Source organism: Podarcis tiliguerta, assembly GCF_965153285.1.
Source record: "Podarcis tiliguerta genome assembly, chromosome: 6".
Lineage (NCBI taxonomy): Eukaryota > Metazoa > Chordata > Lepidosauria > Squamata > Lacertidae > Podarcis > Podarcis tiliguerta.
The window spans coordinates 61,313,217-61,331,959 of record NC_139539.1 but is presented as its reverse complement, the minus strand read 5'-3'; the positions used below and the strand labels follow the sequence as shown (position 1 = coordinate 61,331,959).

Here is an 18,743-nt window from a genome sequence, read left to right as displayed (position 1 = left end):
AGTTGTGTTGCTTTTTGTGTGTGGTAATGCAGGGGTGATATGGTGGGGCTGTATCCCTTTCATGGTTATGTGACATTAACATATGAGAGTGCTGGAGGTGAAATAGTTAAACAGGTTACCCAATCAGAACCCAGGGGGTGGAGTCAGAGGGACTATAAAACCAGCTCTGAGGGAGTTCGTTGGGAGTTGGGTGGTTGGTTGGAGTGGGAGTGAACTGGAATAGAGTCTGTGGGTAGGTCAAGTTAGTGTAGTGAAATAAGCTGAGTCAGAAACCGTTAGGGGCTAGGAAGACAAGTAAATATCTGAGAGGTGGTTTAGTAAGTGAGAGCAGGTAGCAGAAGTTATAGGTCTGCATAGGCACCCCATGATTGTAATTGACCGATTCCATTTATGAAACCACACGCTTGTTAAACTGCAATAAATAAACAGAAGTTTATGTTCCAATTTAACCCTGACTGGACTCAGTATTGTACCAGGTAAGGGCCTGGGTGGTGGCAGCGAGAAATAAAGTGGTGGCCCAGGGATCAATAGACAGTGAAACGTCCGGGGACCCTGTGTGATCGCCACAGGTAAATTCATTGGCTCCATGTGTAAGAATGACCTGGGTGTGGTCACAAGCAGTCCCTGATTGGTTGTCACTGATGGTGTTTCAAGGTCACTGTGGGGGATGTGTGTCTGTGATCATTGCACATTTTTGCACTTTCCGGCTGTTTCCCCTCTCCTTTCCTGGGCTGAACATGACATGGCAGTCTTTCTACCGGCAGAAATCTGGTCTAACGCGAATATACCGTAGGATTGCCCTTCCCAAGGAAGGCATCTTCTGAGAGGGAACTCTAGACTTGGATTGACTTGTTGATACAATAATGCCAATAATCTATGTGATATTTCCCATAGTCTCCACTATCTGAAGATAGACTACCCGATCTATTCAGAGGTTATCTTTTTGCCTCAGTAGATTAGCCATCAGTAACACCAAATATATCTGCCTTTTTCATTGTTGGATCTAAGAGGTCTGCAAGCACGAAACTGTAAAAAATATTTTTATAAAAATACATTTTAAAAATTCCATTCAACTTTTCAAATGTTTTTCACGTTTATTTATTTGAAAACTAATAGAAGTCAAAAGGAAAGGGAAAAAGAACATAATATAAACAGGAGATCACAATCTATCCTGCCGGTGAAGTAAGACTACAAAAAATAGTTCCAGGATTTCATGCGGCCTTTGCATGAGATGTTTAATTGCACATGCACACGTACAAAAATATCCAATCAATTTTTTTATTTTAATGTCACAGATAAGCTTATTTGTATTCAAGACATGTACAGTGTTTAGATCCCATTGCATCAAGCAGGATTTCGTTGTCTAGGCTTGTGGGTTCGGGCTGACATCCAAGTGCTGCATGTGATTCTGTGTGTGCACACAGAGGCTTTTCAAGTCTCTTCCTTTAAGCAACGGTTTCTATTTCCCAAATGCCACACCCAAGGTAGCAGATTCTCTAGGGAAGTATTCTATGGGGCACTGAGGGGCTGCCACTGTAAGGAGGAAAAATGGCACTCCCAAACCCACCAATGGGATCTGTCTGGATCCTATGTATAGTCATGGTGTTGGGAAAATAACCAGTGGCTATCTGTAAGAGTGGATATCCATTTAAAGAGTTTAGGGAAAGTATTTTATCTCTAAAACAAATAATCCACACTAATGTTTAAGAAGAACATGTATTCCACTTCCATTTCACAGCCAGTATCCAATTAAAAAAAAACTGCCATGAAACTTTATTGGGGATGACAAAAGTGAAATGCAGAATCTGTAGTGCTTTCATCTTTGCTATAAGAATAAAAACAACTGTTTATGGACTTTTGCTGAAGAACGTTTTCTAGATTACCATTATGTTTGAGTGACATCTAGCAAATGTTTCAAAAGTATTTCTGGAGTTCTGATAATCTTCTACTACTTCTATTATTACTAAACATGTAAAACAGAATTCTAAGTCTTACAGCATAGCCAGTTGTGAATTCCAGTTTCTCCCCTGTTTTTTCTTTAAAGTGTCTAGTCATCATGATTGCTGAGAACAGATGGAATATATGAAGGCAATGCTTGGCTAAAAACTCACGAACTTAAAGAAGCATTTGGAATGGACAGTGGTAAGGAAATGGGAGACCATGTCCCCCCCACATTTCTCATTCCTTCAGGCTGCAATCCTGTATCCACTTACCTGGAAGCAAGACCTATGGTACAAAATGGGAATTACTTCTGACACATATAGGCAACCCTATACTTGTAGAGCATTGCACCTTTAGCTCCTAAATCTTGTCCCTGATATTTGCTGTCCTTGCACATGCATTTATTGCCTTTTATGACTCATACTTTTTAAAAAATCCATTCTGCGAAAACATTTCCCCCCTTAGAATAATTTATGCAAATAATATACTTATCTGCAATCTTCGTAATTTTGGGTAGTCTATTTTGAGTGCAACATTCGGATTCACTTGCAGGGTGGCACAGAAGTTGTTGACTTGTTATATACGGCATGCGTAGTTCAGGATCATTTTATATCGGTGGTACCCAGGGCTAGCCTGAGATAACCACAAAATTGTGCCCCACCCACTCACCATGGAGGTAAGGGTGAACAAGGATCTACACCAGAAACCAGGAGGAAGCGAAGATCTACACTGGGAATAGGGGGGGGGGGAATAAAGATTGACTTTGAGGTCTGCTACCCCTGTGGATCCTGTGGCCAGATGTGTTCACCTCACCAGGCCTCATGTGTGGGCTGACCCTGATGCCACCCAACTCCCACCTCTGGATGACCTTTTCCAGCTGTTTCCTGTAGATGCTAAATAGCATGGGAGAAGCATGAAACCGTGAGAGACCCTGAAGGTCAATGGACCAAACCACAGAGTCCAGCACCACCTTCCAAGAAAGTCCTACATGGTTAGGGCTCATCTGCCCACACATTAATAAAAAGGTAGTGCCTACATTCTTGCCTTTTCAGGATAGTCCACTAGTGGGCCTAATGGTAACTTTTCAAACAAGATAGTGCCATCTCCTGGCCAAATGTGATTATTTGCACAAAGTGCCACCTAGGAATAAATGTACAGTGGTACCTCGCAAGACGAATGCCTCGCAAGACGAAAGAGTTTTTTGTTTTTTGAGTTGCTTCGCAAGACGAATTTCCCTATGGACTTGCTTCGCAAGACGAAAAATTCACAAGACGAAAAAACTCACAGAACGAATTAATTTCGTCTTGCGAGGCACCACTGTAAGAGCGAGCCTTTAGGTTGCATTCAACTTGCACTCACGGTACACCTATTGAAATTAGCGACCGCGACTAACTTAGGTCCATTCATTTCAGTGGGACTACTCTGAGTAAAGGTTAGTTGACTGCAACCCTTTGAGAATGTTTAAATTATAGCAGTTTAAACACATCAAAAACATTTATTTTATTTTTTTTAATATAAAATTATTAAAGATTTTATTGGTTTACAAAAGTATGTGCATTGTCTGAGGGATCTAAAATTTAATGCTCTGATTTAAATGCCTTTATGTGTAGATTAACCACTTAAAGCAACACATGGCAAATAGATATCATGGATGCAACAGAACAATGGGAGAATTTTGGGTTGAGATGGATCTCCAGTAGTACCATCTGTAATCAACTGAGAGAATATTTGCACCATTTGAACAATCCCTTCCAGAAGTTTAAATTAAGCACTTAAAAAAACCACACTAACAAGGCTACCCTTAAATATATATATATTATGGTGAACATTGACATTATTTCTCAGTTAGATTAGGTTAGATGTGCCTTCCACTAGCAAAGTTGTTCTGTACAAATGTTACCATCTTAGGGTTCATCATATACTATTTTGTCTTTGCTGGCCTGTTGCTTGAAATGTCAGATTTGGCCATGGTGGCACATGCCTGAGTGACATCCCAGTGGGACATAATGCACTTTTCTTGGCTGCCTTTGAAAAGTCTTCAGAAGCTTCAGCTGGTCCGGACGGCTGACCGGTGCAGGTTACAGGGAGCACGTTCCTCCAGTTAAAACTACACTGCCTACAACAGGTCTATTTCCTGACACAATTCAAAGCACTGGTTATGACATATAAAGCCCTATATGGCTTGGGGCCAGGTAACCCGAGCAACTTATCTCCCTTTACGAACCTTGCCCAGGTGCTAAAGATTCTTGGGTGAACACCTTTCTTCCATCCCATCACCGCCAGAGGCCCAGTTGGTGATGTAACGAGAGGGCTTTTTCTGTGGCTGCTCCCACATGGTGGAACTGCCTCCAAGAGAGGTTAGATTGGCTCCCTTTTTGTCCTCTTTCCACAGCTTCCTATATTGCAATAGATGCAGACAATCTTTATTGAGCTGCTATCAGGGCAATCAGTACTTTAATGCTGCTTCAAAATGTATTCTCTTGTATTTCAACTATTGTTTTGAACTAGCTTGTTTTTATTACTCTGCATTTTATACCAATGCTTTTAAAACGTTGTAACCTTGAATTCCAACCTGAGAGAAAGGTGGGATATAAATAGATTAAATAAATAATATCAATTGAGAAAAGCATTTCACCTTTCCTCTTTAGTATGTCAGCATGACTGGATGGAAACAAATGGAGACAAACATGAGACATGTTCTGAGGAACTGTTCCATTATTATCATCTTCAACCATTTTGACTCACATTTAAGAGAGAGGTTTTATAGTATTTTGAATCTACATGACCCTGAACTCTTAATATACTACTCAGCTATAGTTCACAACTAGTAAGTGTTCTAAGAAGAACATAGGCTATAAATACCTGCTTGTTTGTTTTTTAAGCAAAATCATTGCAAATCATTTTCAATAATATAATATTCAGCAGCAGATTATGTTTTCTGCTTTGTTTTTGAAGACGTTCAAATACATAATTAAGACTTCAACATGATCTAGCCTAATGAATATGTCTCGGTTCAGTTATGTTAAGATTTTGAAGCTTCATGTCAGCTCCTTTCCTCTGTGTTGATTATAATTTTCGACTCTTCACTGTGTTTAGTTCATACTTCCACATGAGGTCATTTTTATTTATTATATACAGTTGTGGAATTGGGCTGACAGGGAAATGGGGGAGACTCTTTTTGGACTAAATGAGACAGTATAAATTTAACAAGTACATGTAATAAAAATAAATACAGCAGTTTGTTCAAGGTCATTGAGTTATGGCTGGGCATGGATTTTAACATATGTCAATAGCCAGAACTACAGAACCATGTCAAGCCAGTTGGGTTTCCAATATTAAAAGAAGCCCAATTTCCTGGTAAGTCTTCCAACTATTAGCTATGATGGGTAAATGGAACAATCAAATGCAGTGGGGTATTTGGTGAATGAATAGATAGGGAAGGTTGTTGCCCTCATGCTTTGCATGTGGGGTTCCTGGGGGCATCTGGTTAGATAGCCTAAAGAGATCTTTGGTCCGACCTATTAGGACTTTTCTGGTGTATGTCTAAGAACCGGATACAGTCAACATGCAGGCCTACCAGGAGTGGGCAGACTTCAGGCTGGTGGGATCTACTGTGTGTGTCCGTGTTTATAGAACCCTGAAGTCCACCAACAGGTGCAAAACGTTATTATTTTATTTTTATAATTGTTAATTTATTAATTGCTTTATTCACAATTGTCTCAAGGCAATTTTACGCATCTGAAATCCAGCACATGCTCAGCCCAATAATTTCTTTTCAATACCAGAATGGAGCTCACACAGCTTCTTACACAAACATCGCCTCCTAGTTTTACCCCAAATTTGAGAATGAACGCAGGAGAGGCCTGCCTTTCGCCTTGAAAGGAGAAGCCTGCTTGAGAGAAGGTATCATATCACATCTTCAAATATCTATCACATGGAAGATGGAAGCATGCTTGGTTTCTTCTGCTCCTGAGTGTAGGACCCAAACCAACTGGCTTCAAGTTACAAGAAAGGAGATTCCAACTAACTTTTTGACAGTGGGATGGGCTCCCTCAGACTCGAAGTATTTAATGATGTTTTATTGTGTTTTCAACATTTTGTTGGGAGCCGGCCAGAGAGGCTTTGGCAACCCAGTCTGAGGGGCAGCATACAAATGATAAAGGTGTTGTTGTTGTCATCTGCCATGGATGCTTTAGTTGAGATTCCCGCGCTGCAGAGGGTTGGACTAGATGACCCTATAATTCTTAGGGAGGGAAAACGACCAGCAGCCACTTCCCGCCCGCCCTTGGCGGTGGCCACGGGCTCAATCCTGTTCCTGCCTTAAAACGAAACTCTGCAGAGGTGCTTTAGGGCCGCGGGGTAACTCAGGGCTCCCGCCGCTCCCCAACCCGGCCGGGGACGGAGGCGCCGCGGACCCTGCCCGGGAGAGAGGCTTCCTGCTGCCTCCGAGGAGCCGAGCAAGGGAGGAAGGAAGGAGAGGGCGCTTCTTCCCGCCCCCGGATCCGCTCCCCGCTGGCAGAGGCGCTGCTGGGCGGACGAGAGCAGCGCGCAGTCCTGGCCCAGGAAGGAGCCTCGTCCCTTCCCCGCCCGGGGCCAGGCGGAGCCAGCAGCGGAGGCAGCAGCAGCAGGAGGAGGAGGAGGAGCAGCGGGTGAGAGGTCGGCTAGCTCCGGTCGCCCATAGAGACGGCGGAGTCCCGAGTTGCGAGGGCGGCGGCGGCGGCCGGAGAAGGGGCTGAGGCGGCGAGGCGCACGGTAAGGAGGGCGGGGGCGGCGCGGAGTCGCCGCCGCCGGAGGGAGCGGGAGCGAGGGAGGAGGGCCTCCCCGGGCCACAGGCAGCGCTGCTCTTTCCTGCTTCTTTCTCCGCCCGGGCGCTGTCCCCGCCTCCCGCCATTGCAGCCGCCGGGCCGAGGACTGCCCCCTCCGCGGCCGCCCGCTGCCTTTCCTCGGCCGCTCGAGGCGCGCAGAGCCGTCGTCGTGGGGAGCGGGAGAGCCTTCGGCTTGCTGCCCCCGCCGCCTCTTCCTGGCCGCGGTGCGGGGCGCTGAGCGAGGCGTGGCTGCCGCGCGCGGGCGGGCGCCTCCCGGGCTCGCTAGGCCACTGTTTCCACGCCACCAGCGCCGGGTCGTGGGGAGAGGGTGGGTTGGCTCCTTTTTCTCGAAACGAGGTGTGCTAGGGAGTCCGCACCCGGAGGGTGGCTCTTGTCCCGTGTTAGAGAACATGGAGGGTGATTCTGTGTACGTGTGAACGTCGGAAGAGTTTTCGGGCTGAAGGTCCGTCTTGTTTCCAAAGTGGCTTATTTCCAAAATGGCTAGCCAGATGTTTCTGGGAAGCCCCCAAGCAAGGACCAGAGTGCTAATCTAGTAACTTGCCTATAGATTCTGGTTGATTCTAGGGTGGTGCACAACACCACCACCACCACAATATTGATAAAGAATTGCATCAACATACCTATCATAACAGTAAAACTTGTTTCAGGACCTAAACCTGGAGCTTCCATTTAGCTATTATGACTGTTACGGTAGTGTTGAACTGCCAATGGTGCATTTCTAGAATCCCCATTTAAAACCATCTTGAGTTTTCTGCTGTTGCCACATCTTGTTGGCTCTGATGGGAAGAAGCAGGGCAAGGTGAGGTTGCTACCTGAGGTGCCTTGGGTTGCTGGATGGGTCTGTCTTCCATAATTGCACAGAGGCCAAAGTAGATACAATGGACAGATATAAGACTAGTCCAGCCTTCTCCAACCTGGTGCCTTCCAGATGTTTTGGACTACAACTCCCATCAGCTGGAATAGAGTACCAGCAAAGCATTGTTGAGTTCTCGCACCGTGTGCATTATCTGCTTTCATTTCTGAGTTTCAGTTACCAGTGAGACCTCACAGTAGGGTCAGAAACAGTATCAGTGCCTCAGACAGCAGGCAAGCACTGCATACAAGGCTGCTATCCTATTATGCTGCAGATCGGCTTTTGCTTGATGATGGATATTCGGCACTGATATATATTTATTGGCTAGAAGATAATGTGGCTGGATGTAATGTTGAATAAAATGGTGGTTACCTACATAACCATACTGCATCGCTGGTGTCCTTGCCAACCATTATGGCTTTAATGATGCTAATTATTCCCTTTTAGTTCTGTGGCTTCCTTAGTACAGTGTGGCTGCTCCTGGTTTCCAGTGTGTCCAAAAGACGATGAATGGTGCTGGCCTGCAACACTCCCAGCTCATTTTTGCTGATGGTTGGTGCTGAGCTACATTGTGGTGACTGCCATGGAGAAAGGGTCACTAAAGCAGGGGGCCCTCCAATATGTTGGACTCCAGTTCCCATCAGCCCCAGCCGGCGTGGGCAGTGGTCAAAGATGATGGTAGCTGTCACCCAATAACATCTGGAAGGCCAGCGGATCCCCACCGCTGCACCAAAGACACGTTGTCAGCATTTACCTAGTGGTGTTTGAACTCTGCATTTCTGTAAGAAACACACCATTCTTCTGTTGGGAGTTTCAGAAGGGTAGAATTTGTAAACGAAAGCAAGAAATTAATGCACAGTTGTGCAGAAGTGGCTCACCATGTGGGGCAGAGCTGCTGGGCTTTCCAGCATGTGGGTCGCTGTTGCTTACCAAGAGGGCGGGGGGAGGACAAGGTGGCAAAGAGTTTGGTGTGCCATGCCTGCCTCCCTCCCAGTAAGCAACAGCATCCAGCCTACAGGGAAGCTAGTGCAGCAACTCTGCCCCACCCAGTGAGCCACCTCTGCTTCCGTGGAAATAAAATACAAGGAAAACAAAGCAAGCTATGGGGTCTGTGGTGAGGTTTTCCGTATTCTGCTCCTTGAAGCTGCTTGTGTTTAGTTTCTACCAAACTCCCATGCTTTTATGAAGGAGAACCTGATAAAACTGCTCCCGTAAGTCATCTTGATGCTGTTGCAAGCAAAAGGAAAAGAGTGGTAGTTGTTCTAGCCTGAACTTAGTGTAACTCTTGACTGTGAGCTGCTAGAACAATAAGCATCATATAGCTGGGGTCTTCTGGATATTAAGTGCACTTTTCTCCCGAAGGAAACAGCATGAAAGGGAAGAGTCCACAAAATGTTGGCTTGACTTACTACCTAGCCGTACTCCATAGTTGCCACTGACTCTCTCCATCCCCTTAGCCTTCTGCATCTGCTAGAGAGCTTGGGAAAAGAAGGGGGCATCTCATATCACACTGGGAGTGGGCTTTAATCTTGCATGCACAGTATGCTTCTGTTCAGTGTAATTTAAAAGAAACACCCCTTCCTGACTGTAGTGTGTGTGTTGTCGCGGGGGAGGCGGGAGTGTCTCTTAACTCTCCCCACAAGCACTGCACAGGGCGAAGGCCCCCTTCTTCCCTCTCAAGGTGAGAGGCAGGAGAGGGTTTCTCAGGTTACACTGAGTAGGGGCCCTTGACCCAGCAAGCTGCAGCACAGGTGGATTTATGGACGCCTACTGATCGGAAAGCCTAGTCACAAGAAAAATCTCACAGCGAGAACGTAAGGGAGTTTATTTAACAAGTTCTGTCATGTTTAATGATAGTCTTGCTTGCTATGGAGGTGAAACATAAAGCTTACTGGATAGTGAAACCTTGCAGAGTGGGATTAAACTTTGCTTCTTCTTACACTTGAGCTGTTTCAGACCCAACATTTTTAATGCTGGAATCTTCCATTTAGTACACATTTGTACAAAATTCGTATACTTGTAATCATCAACTCATTTTTACCTCTTTCCGCTTGAAACCCCACCCCCATTAAAGCTTTCTCTCAGGCTGGGGGAACCCTTTTCAGCCTAAGGGTCACATTTCCTCATGGGCTCACCTGCTAGCTGTGGGCAGGATCAGAGACAAAGAAAAGTGAGCGGAGCAATAGGTGTGACTCTTATAGTAACCTGTATTTTTAGCTACAACCCCCCCCCCAAGGTTTTTGCATAAACACTCCGCATGCATTGTTTTTGTTCATTATTTTGTTATGTATATTTTATACCGTAAACTGCCCTGTAAACCTGAGATGATGGGCGGCATAGAATTTTAATAAATATTAATAATAATATTTTTTTGATCCTCCAGTCAAGGAAGAGGCAGACTGGAGGATCAAAAAAATATTATTATTAATATTTATTAAGTAGAGAAGCTGCAATGTGGTTCTCCCCACCCAGGCCTGATGTTCCCAATTGCTACTTAAACTGCAGCTTTTATATTTTTATTAACTGTTGTTAAAGTTCCAGAAACGGAAAGATTTATGCAAGTACCAAATGAAGTTTGTCTCAGTTTTGGATAGCAAACTTTGTGCCCTTAAACATGGTGAGATTCCAAATAAATGCCTGTCTCCTCTAGATAATAATGTTAAAATCATAACAAATGATTCACAAAATAGAGAGCAAGTTCTCAAGAACTCTTTATCAGGCTAGTTCTTAAGCAAAGCAGAAGGGGTGTGTTTGTGAAATGAAACAAAACAATACAAAAAAGTAGGGAGATGTTGTAGCCATGAAGTCTGTGTTTAGACTCTCTTCCAAAATGGAGATTGCAGGATAAATTGCTGTCTGCTAGGTGCTGCAAATATCGGGTTACGTCTAAGGTTCTGTGATAAAGAAGCAATGGGTGACCCCCGTTTCTGAAAACATAAATCCTGTCAGTTATCCAGAACTGTATTGTGTCTTAAGCAACCCGCGCAAGTTCTTGCTTAGGAACAGAGTTAAATATGTTCCAAATAGAGGAAGATCCCTAGCTCAGTGGCAGTGCACATGTTTTTTATTTTCCATCAAGGCCATCAAGGCAGCTGACAAGATAACTCAGTAAAAGAATAGAGCTGAAACTAAATAAGACCACAGGGGGGGGCGGGGGGGTCAGGAGTGGTTATATACAACATTTGTCCCAATATCCCACCCAAAACAGCTTTTTACTTTTCTAAAGTTTAGTTACAGTATATTATCAAGCAGTCATTGTATTTGAAAATAAACTGCAAAATATATAATAACTAAATCTTTGAATAGAGCAAATTAAACAAACCAAAGGAGTATGGTCTATTGGAAAATTGTACCTAAAGCTGTAAAATAGGCACATATTACAATTTCAATAATAATAAATAACCAAATCAGTTGCCCTACCATGTCAAGGGAAATTCATCACAATACTAAGCTTACATTTGTTCATAAGCAGGCTGAGTCTCAGATGAGTCAGAGCAAAGCCTCTGATGTTAATCTGAGATCCGGGGTAAACTCTTAAGGTAGGTGTCCTAAAGATACGTCAGCTCAATGCAGAAAATCAGCACCCAGAGACGTTTTTCTGAATGTTTCAATACTTTACAATATTTACAATACAATACAATTACAATTTACAGTATTTATAAACCACTTCACATCTAGAAGCAATGTACAATAAAATAAATGAGATTTGAAAATTATACAGTCCCTAAAAACAATAACACAGTTTCTACAATTGTGCAATTAATATTTCAATAAATGTCTGAGCTGCAGTTCCAGGAAATTACAGATATCAAAGTTGTTATATGCTGTCCACGATGAGCCCCAGTTTATACTGTGACCACTGTGTTTTGAATCCATTGTACTTCATGAAAATTCTGCAAATGGCAGCTCCACATAAAAGTGTGTTATTGTACCCTAATCTGGATAATACTAAGACACAAATGGCAGTGGCCAAGTCTGTTTTATTCAGAAAAAGCTATGGCTATTGTGCCCGTCTGGGCAGAGCATTCCAGCCCCTACCCCACCCTGCAGTTCTGGGCTGTGGGGTGTTTGGATCGAGGTGCCCTTCCTTTACTCAGCACCCAGGGACAGTGTCAGATTCAGGAGCAACCACAAACTACGTACCTGGTTTTAAAGAGACTGTGCCATTCCTAGGCTCTGGTTTAAAGCAAAGCTGCACTCTGAGCAAATCTGTTGAAAGAATGGACAAAAATTAATCGTGACTAATTTAAGTCTGTTTATTTCAGTGGGATTATTCTGAGTGTAACTTACGGAGCTGCTGCTCACGGGGGTACATAACCCCAGTCTAGGTGGGCTAATGATCTGATTCCGTATAATCGGTGTAAATCTCTGGAAGGCTCTTTTTTTTTTTTTTTTTTTTAAGGAACTTGTGATTCACAGTAGGAACATGAATAATAATAGTTCCTGTGGGTTGAGTGGGTGGAGAACAGAAGGGGAGAATTTGTTAAATTGGAGATTATTCTGTCGAAAATTACCATTGTTACATGACGACTTTCGTAAAGCAATGGCTGAATTGTTATCAGCGTTCTTGTTTGGATAAAAATAGCTTCTTAGGTTTGTGAAAATATTTACAAAATAGTTTAGTTATGGGTGGCAAACCAGTGTTGCTCATTATCAGCACTGCTCTTTAATACTTCTGCAACCACATTCTTTACAGCATTAGGGACCTATTCTTCGTGTCTGTGAAGTAATTGCCTAGTTGTTTTTGTACACGACTCAAACATCTTCGCTCATGTCAGCACTGGGAGAAAGCAATTTTTGTCTTATCTAATGTGTCTGATGCGGTAATTAGGGCTATGTTGGCTGTTTCATTACAGTCCAATCCTGTGCATGTTTACTCAGAAGTAAGTCCCAGTGAGGCTTACTTCTGGGAAAGTGTTTAGACTTGCCGTCTGAAAACTTAGTACTCATGCTAAGTTTTGCTATATTATGATAACTAATTATACACTCAATATATTTCCCAAGCCTATTATTTCTTGCCTGTTCTAGACAAGCTCTTGCTTACACGTAGACTGGTATGCAGTTCAGTATCTGTGGCCATGGGACACAATAGTACTTAATAGTATGAAGGACAGGGCTATTGAACAATTTTCAGTGCTCATCCTACTTTAAATTTACTACAATTTGTTTCCATGTCAGGAGGCTTGAGGGGGGGGGGGTCCATGGAAATACACGCCGCACAAAAGCAGCTGTCTTCAGCTTAACATGGGGCTTCTGTGTACTAAAGTTTGTCCTGTGTTCTTGAAAATTGTGGAATCAGACAGTTATTCATTTATGTTGCCCCCATTGCTTGAGAACATCAGTAGCATTTTTGTCTGACTTCCAGACAGCAAAAAATAATTACAGCTCAATAAAATGTATTATAGTGAAGGGAAGCATTTGAAGATAGCCCACCACCCAAGAATTTTAATTTTATTTGTCACATGGGTATTCTTCAGTTCCTCCAAAGGTAACATACTTGGGATCATGCTTTATATGTTTATATTTGCCCAACAACCCTGTGAAGTACAGTTGGGGAGAGGCAATAACTTGATCGGGCTGTCCATTGCGTTTTGTGGTTAAACAGGGATTTGAATCCTGGTTTTCATCTTAAATCCAGCACTCCTTAAATGCCACATCATAAATCTTCATGCCACACTGTACTTAGGTTTCGAGATAAAGAGGCGCATCTCCAAGCTGAAAAATCCGTAACTAAGACTAATAAAACTGCCATATATTGTGCTAGCACCCAGAAGGCAGTGCTTGTTTTGGGATTTCAACTTTGGGTGCCACCATTACTGAGGAACACGCTCTTCTGTTTTTATGTTCCCATCTTCTAAAGGTCTCATTATGCTTCACCTGTAGAATTTCATTATGTCTCTGGGACATGAAACTATGCAAGAGCCTCTCTCCTCTGGAAAAGCCTTGTAGATGTTGATCTGAACACGATACAGCTGCCTTGATGTGATGCTTACATGAGGATTATGTACCGGGAAGTCTTGTCCCAAGTGTTTAAATTTCAGCTGGGGTTCTGTACAACAGAAACACGTAATATTTTTTTATTTGTGCCTACTTTAATCAGATTCCTTTTTGGCAGTTTAAGAGTACTACAATTTGTTTGCCACATCTTACTTTCACTTTAAGCAAGTAGTTTCAGTTGCTCTTTTTTCCTCGTTCCTGTTCTTGTTGTGTTAGAGATTTAGGCACTGGTAAAAGTTTATGCTTTCAGTGTAGGTCTGGAAGAAGCAAGTATCGTTTTGATCTTGTGTTAGCAGTCAGAAAAATAAACAAGTGGCTGATATGTCGGCTAAACAATGTATTCCAAGGCTCAAAAGACAGGTAGAGTCAGTTAATGTGCTTAACTGTTCTCCCATTTCATGATGCACCCTTGCTAAACCAGAGTTGCAACAAAAAAGGACCATGCATAATCTTGCATTTCTAATTGGTAGTAATCTGTGAATGTTTTTATATCCAAACAGATACATATTGTGCCTATAACTTCCTTTTCCTTTGATCCCATTCCACCTCACCTGGAGGAATAATAGGATGCATTGTATGTAGGCAAATAAACTAAACGAGCCACTGACATACTTGGATGTAGAAATATCCAGGCTCAGAGCCATGCGTAGTAATTAAGGTTCCTTTCTGTTCTTGGTCAAGTCACTTAAAGTTCAGAAATGCAGAAAAATAGTGGTAAGTTGGGGAAAGACAGGCTTGAATGTATACAACAACGTTCATGTGTCAGGGTGCAGATCAGTCTTAACTCATTATCCCTAATAAGCTAAAAGGTAAAGGACACCTGGACGGTTAAGTCCAGTCAAAGGCGACTAAGGGGTGCTGTGCTCATCTAGGTTTTCAGGCCGAGGGAGCTGTTGTTTGCCCACAGTCAGCTTTCTGGGTCATGTGGCCAGCATGACTAAACTGATACGACTAAACTGATACTGGTGCGCGGAGGACCGTGATGAGTGCCAGAGCACACGGAAACACCGTTTACCTTCCCACCGCAGTGGTACCTATTTATCTTTTACCTTTACCTTTTTACCTTACCTATTTATCTACTTGCACTGGTATGCTTTCGAACTGCTATGTTAGCAGAACCTGTGACAGAGCAATGGGAGCTCACCCTGTTTTGCAGATTCGAACTGCCAACCTTCCAGTCAGCAAGCCCAGGGGGCTCAGTGGTTTAGACCACAGTGCCACACGCATATCCCTAATACAGTATACTAACTTTGCAATGCAGACTTTTTTATGTTATTAATTTAGAAATACTGCACTGTGGGTTTTGGTTTTTTTTAGTAGATGCTTGTTTGAATCAGTTCCAGGTCTGTGTTTGAAATTTGTGGGAATACTGGAAAATCAAAAGAAGTGTTTGCATGAATATTGATGATAGCATCTTGAACTGTATTAAATAATTGCTTCACATTCCTACATCTAGTAGATATTATTCAAAAGGTAAATGTGAGGCTTACATTTTTAACAGCATATTTCTAAGGAAATAATATATTCTGCATTTTAAAATCTAAATTGTATGAAACATTGATAATGCTTCTGTAGGAATAAATCAACCATTGGCAATGAGATGCATTAGCTGATCTCTTATTAGTCTATTCTAGTATATCGTATAAATGTATTTGTCCTCATTAGTCCACAAAATAACTTGAGTACCATTGTTCATGAGAGGGAGCTGTTTTCCTATCCCATTTCTGCCCCAATTTAAATTAATTACATACCACTTTTCTGCTGCAATATCCTTTTGACCTTAACCATATTCTTTTTAGTAATGGCATGGGAACACAAACACTTTTGGGTTTTTTAAAGCTTGTATACTTTTCTTCTACCTCTATTCCTTTAATGTGACTTCATGAGAAGTATTTGTAATGCATTATAATAGCATCTAAGGTTAACAACAATACATGTTTTCTTGCCCTTTGACATTTTTAAATGGATGCTGTCTGTCCAGGCCCAAAGGCTCTAGAACTTTAAAATACTTTAATGAGCAATAATAAGCAAAGGTAGTCATGTTGGTGCTTAAGAGTTGGCCCCAGATTGTTGGCCCAAGGCCTGTAAAAGATTTAGCCATCATTGTCTTAAACAAAATGCAGAGGTTACTGGCATAGGCACAGAGCAGAAGTAAAGAGAAACTTGGCAGTCTTTAATTTAGCAAAATCAGGGATTACCTTTGGATGGTGTTCTAGGTACTAATTTTAATTTTCATGTTAAAATAATTTTAATATGAACTTTGGATGGTTGTCAAGTGCACCACCCAAAATTAATCCCTTACTTTGGTAAATGAAAGACTCTCATGTTTCTCTTTATTTCTGTTGTCTGTGTAGCTCAGGAACTAGTGTGTTTCATTTAAGTTTGAGATATCACAATGTACTTAAAGTGAGTAGTTAAAATATAATTTGCCCTAACAGCAGCCCAGTAATCAGCATCGTTTGTATGGTGTGCATCCTCGGTGTGTAACCTGATACCTGTAACCTGGTAACAGGAAGGGACTCAGCCTGCAGTCTCCATTATGAAGTCAACCTGACCTCATGGCTACAACATCAACCTAATTTTTGTACTTTAAAAAATTATCCTCATCTCCCTTGCCACTCTTGTGGACACTTTGGCTAGTCTCAATAATTGCATTGTAATGATTCTTCAACACCAACGTCCTTGGACTGGTCATGTTGTTTGGATGCCTGATTATCGTCTTCCAAAACAACTACTCTATTTCCAGCTTAAGAAAGGAAAATGAAATACTGGAGGACAACAAAAGAGGTTTAAAGACGCTCTCCAGGCAAATTTTTTAAAAAAATGCAATATAAGCACCGATAATAGGAAACACTGGCCTGCAAGTGCTCCAGTTGGAGAACAGCCTCTACAAAAGGCATTGTGGATTTTGAAGAAGCACGAATTCAGGACGAAAGGGAGAAATGAGCTAAGAGGAAGGCACATTAGGCAAATTCTCACCGTGATCAACTCCCACCCAGAAACCTACATCCCCACTGTGGAAGGATGTGTGGATCCAGAATTGGCCTCTACAGTCGTTTATGGACACACCACTAAGACTGTGTTCATGGAAGACAATCTTACTCAGCCAGAGAGAGAAAGAGAGAAGAGATTGCCTAACTAGATTTTGGAGATTAATGATCGAAGCATCCTCAAAAGTCAGATAGAATTAAGTTCAATTTAAAGTGCCAAAAAGCCTTTGATCCACAAAATAATTTGTTTTATGCCAGTACTGGTGACTAGTAACCTATTCTGGGAATATTCCCCACAGTAGGAGTTCCATTCATTAAAAATGGCTGCACTTGCAGTAGGGCGAAGTAAATCAAGAAGTCTCCTCTGGTTTGGCAGTATTTGCTCCAAGTAAAGGAGAAATTACCAGTTTAATCTGAGTTGTGGGACTGTTAGCTCATCTACCACTTATAACAATTACAATTTTTCAGATCTGTTTTAATGTTGCTGTTTTTTCTTGCTCTCACTCTGCTGTTTTTAGTATTTTTTAAATATCCTTGATTGTTTTAATTGTAAGACACCCTGCACATTGTGAAACTGAATGATAGGATATAATATGCTTTCATTAAATAACTGGACAGTGGGAGATTCAGCCAATGCATCTAGTGTTTGGGTATTAGATGTATATTTAAATGGTACTGAGGCTGTATTGTTTTTAACACTCGATTGGAAGCCGCCCAGAGTGGCTGGGGAAACTCAGCCAGATGGGCGGGGTATAAATAGTAAATATTATTATTATTATTATTATTATTATTATTATTATTAATCTTCGGGGGGTGGGATGTATGAAACTGCCTCCTACTGAGTCAGACCAACTAGCCAAAGGGTCAGCAACCTTTTTCAGCCGTAGGCCAGTCCACCATCCCTCAGACCATGTGGTGGGCCGGACTATATTTTTGGGGGGGAACTGAACGAATTCCTATTCCCCACAAATAACCCAGAGATGCAGTTGAAATAAAAGGACACATTCTACTCATGTAAAAACACGCTAATTCCCGTACTGTCCGCGGGCCAGATTGAGAAGGCGATTGGGCCGCATCTGGCCCCCGGGCCTTAGGTTGCCTACCCCTGATCTAGCCTGAATCTCTGACTGGTGAAGACTCTCCAGAGTACCAGACGGGAGTCTTTCCCAGTTCTGCTGCCTTAGATTATTTCAGCTGTTGTGCCCTGGGACATTTTGCATATGAGGCACTTACTCAATCACTGAGCAATGGGTCCTCTTTCTCCTTGTTTTTGTTTAAAAATATAAATTATGAATGCAAAATTCCAAAGCTTACATTAAAGGAATTTAAGTACAGTGGTGCCCCGCAAGACGAATGCCTCGCAAGACGGAAAACCCGCTAGACGAAAGGGTTTTCCGTTTTGGAGGTGCTTCGCAAAACGAATTTGCTATGGGCTTGCTTCGCAAGACGAAAATGTCTTGCGATTCCTGGAGTTTTTTTTCCCTCCCCCCCCCCCTTTTCCCAAGCCCCTAAGCCACTTAACAGCTGTTTGCTAAGCCGTTTAACAGCTGATCGCTAAGCCGCTTAACAGCTGATCTAAGCCGCTAATAGCCTTTTAGCAGCTAATCCGCTAATCCCTTAAGCCTTCAATAGCCGCTAATAGCCTTTTAGCAGCTAATCCGCTAATCCCTTAAGCCTTTAATAGCCGCTGATAGCGCTAATCCGCTAATGGGCTTGCTTCGCAAGACGAAAAAAACCGCAAGACGAAGAGACTCGCGGAACGGATTCTTTTCGTCTTGCGAGGCACCACTGTAGAATTGAGAAGAAAACAAGATGGAAGATAACCTGAGAAGTCAGATTAATCAAAACCTGGACTTCAAAGATTATTGAGAATTTCATTCTTACATTGGTGGTATATACTGCTTGTATGTTAAGATTCATAGGCAGTTTATGACAGAGGGTAGGGTACCCAGCATCGTGCCCTCCAGATGTTGAACTACAGCTCTTGTCAACCCTGAATGTTTGTCACTGATTATTTGACAGAGCCCTGGATGCTGCATTTGACTGGGGAATTGTGATCAGCACCTGTTTGTAAGAGTGGCCTCCCATTCAGCAAGAAAACTGCATGGGTTTGGCATCTAGCTTGATCCTGAGTGC

General features: G+C 42.5%; 1 protein-coding gene across 3 annotated transcripts in view; it reads left to right on the top strand.

Moving 5' to 3' along the window:
* The first annotated feature begins 6,248 nt into the window (after nt 1-6,248).
* GNG12 (G protein subunit gamma 12) overlaps nt 6,249-18,743 on the top strand; it is a 41,361-nt gene continuing 28,866 nt past the window's right edge. The window contains exon 1 of one of the 3 annotated variants that reach the window (XM_083448312.1): nt 6,249-6,693. The gene's annotated coding sequence lies outside the window, so the exon portion shown is untranslated. The remainder of the gene's footprint in view (nt 6,694-18,743) is intronic. The other 2 variants (XR_014513063.1, XM_083448311.1) reach the window with 2 other exon arrangements.